Raw genomic sequence first — 2,240 nt, 5'->3', positions numbered from 1 at the left:
ACACAAAAGATAAATCACAAGGCTCCCCGCAGTTTTGGGATCCAACGGCGCTCTCCACAAGCTGTGGCTTCTTCTCCGGCACATTCTGGAAAGAAAAACCACACAACTTGATACAAACAGCAGTATTTTTTTTATTAGAGATGAAGACGAACAAACTTTAAAATGCCACCAATAACTCCACAAGCCCAAAGATTGATGATTCCTAAATCGTCTAAATTGTGTCAATGGAGCCGTAAAACCTCTTTAGTTACTTTAAATGACAAACCAAGAGTGTCTGGTCCCTCTCTTTATAATGATTATATTATATAAACAGGTAGAAGGAAAGTGGGGTGGGTGTGGGGGGTGGGGGGGGGTCATTATGTACTTTTGCCCATTCCCAAAAGGGATCAGTACACAGACCTGTGTGTTACAGTCTTGCAAAAATTGGTAGCTGATGACGTACATTAAAAGCAGACAGTTTTGACTCACCAGGGGGAGTTGGGTCAGTCGAGCTGTCATCGTCACTGGCCGAGAAATCTTCTTCCAAACTGCAGGGGGAAACACCTAGAGGGCAGAAAGTGGGTCAGATTTAGTAAGAATTTTACGGCACTTGCAACACAATAAGGTCAAATAAGTGCTGAAGATTAGAGGTGTTACAAGAGAGTCATCATCATCATCATCCAGTGCCAGATCTGCGAAAGACATCGGCGATCATGGTTCTCCATTCATTCCTTTGCTCGGATGCTCTCAAAAAAGCTACGTTTCCCTGATCTTTCCCTGTTACCCATTTGTTTAGGTTCCCTAAGTATGTTGTTCTGGGTCTACCCCTGCCTCGCTTGTCCTCAATTTTATCAGTGAGAGCTAGATGTTCAAGACCCTTATGTCTATTCAGGTGTCCCAAAAACTGCATTTGTCGTTTCCGGAATGTTTTTAACAGTGAGCGTCCCACATGGGCTTCATCAAGCACTACCTCATTTGATTTCTTTTCCTTCCATGATACTCTTAGCAGTCTCCTAAGAAACCACATTCTGTTGCTTCTATTTTATTTTCACTGTCTTTTGTGATTGTCCAGCATTCACAGCCATATAGAAGGGTTGACCAAACATAGCATTTCAGGACTTTCATTTTGGTGTTCATTGATATGTTTCTATTTTTCAGGATTGGGCTCATTTGATTAAAACTAGCCTTAGCCATTGCAGTCCTCCTTTTTATTTCTGCGGAAGATTTGTTATCATATATCCTATATATTTAAACTGTTGGACTTGTTTGATCTTTTCAACTTTGCTAATGAGATTACAATTAGGATTTGCTGCTTTTTTGGATATTACCATGCATTCTGTTTTCTTTACATTCAACACTAATCCTTTACGTTCACTTTCTGTTACAACAGTATCTAGAAGCATTTGAAGGTCCTTTTCGGAGCCTGCTATTAAAACCGTGTCATCTGCAACTACAAGAGAGTAACAAACACAAAAAAGAAGGAGGGGAGGTAAAGACGATTTAAATGTTTGATAGGAAAAAAGGAGCAAACCATACAATCATTTTATGTCCAGTTAAAAACATTTCTGTGTAGATTTTACTTTTAAAAAACTCTCGATTAAAGGAAAAACTTTTTAGTTTCGAAGAACTCTCAAACTTGAAAAGTAATCAAACTTTGACAGCCATTTTCTTCATAGGATGACTCTGAAAGCAGTCGACTGCCCACTCTTCCTATCACAAATATCTCGACTTGTATTCAAGATAAATGGGTGTTTCTTAAATCAAAAACAAGACAAACGACCAAGCTTTAAGATGCCACCAATAACTCCACAAGCCCAAAGATCGACCAGCGCCTGATTCCACCACGTTGTGACACGACATTTCTGTAAGAAAGAAGACTTTCTTCCCACCCAACAAAACAATTCAATGACTCACCAACACTTGGGAAACAAGTGGCACCTCCACAAGCTGTGGCTTCTTCTCCGGCACATTCTGGAAAGAAAAACCACACAACTTGATACAAACAGCAGTATTTTTTCATCGAAAGTAAGACGAACAAACTTTAAAATGACACCAATAACTCCACAAGCCCAAAGATTGATGATTCCTAAATCGTCTAAATTGTGTCAATGGAGCCGTAAAACCTCTTTAGTTACTTTAAATGACAAACCAAGAGTGTCTGGTCCCTCTCTTTATAATGATTATATTATATAAACAGGTAGAAGGAAAGTGGGGTGGGTGTGGGGGGGGGTCATTATGTACTTTTGCCCATTCCCAAAAGG

At 39.7% G+C, this 2,240-nt stretch overlaps 1 protein-coding gene and 1 long non-coding RNA gene across 2 annotated transcripts in view; one reads left to right on the top strand and one right to left on the bottom strand.

Moving 5' to 3' along the window:
- Positions 1-2,240, top strand: part of LOC101864436 (EARP and GARP complex-interacting protein 1) — a 23,505-nt gene that overhangs the window by 20,643 nt on the left and 622 nt on the right. The gene's annotated exons all lie outside the window — the stretch shown is intronic.
- The window catches only part of LOC106013893, a 4,863-nt gene continuing 3,091 nt past the window's right edge, over positions 469-2,240 (bottom strand). The window contains exons 3-4 of the long non-coding RNA XR_001185473.1: positions 1,894-1,950; positions 469-543 (exon numbers count right to left, since the gene is read on the bottom strand). This is a non-coding gene — a long non-coding RNA (uncharacterized LOC106013893). The remainder of the gene's footprint in view (positions 544-1,893; positions 1,951-2,240) is intronic.

Source organism: Aplysia californica, unplaced genomic scaffold (genome assembly GCF_000002075.1).
Source record: "Aplysia californica isolate F4 #8 unplaced genomic scaffold, AplCal3.0 scaffold01440, whole genome shotgun sequence".
NCBI classification, from domain to species: Eukaryota; Metazoa; Mollusca; class Gastropoda; order Aplysiida; family Aplysiidae; genus Aplysia; species Aplysia californica.
The sequence above is the reverse complement of the archived record's forward strand: the minus strand, read 5'-3'. Positions and strand labels throughout refer to the sequence as shown.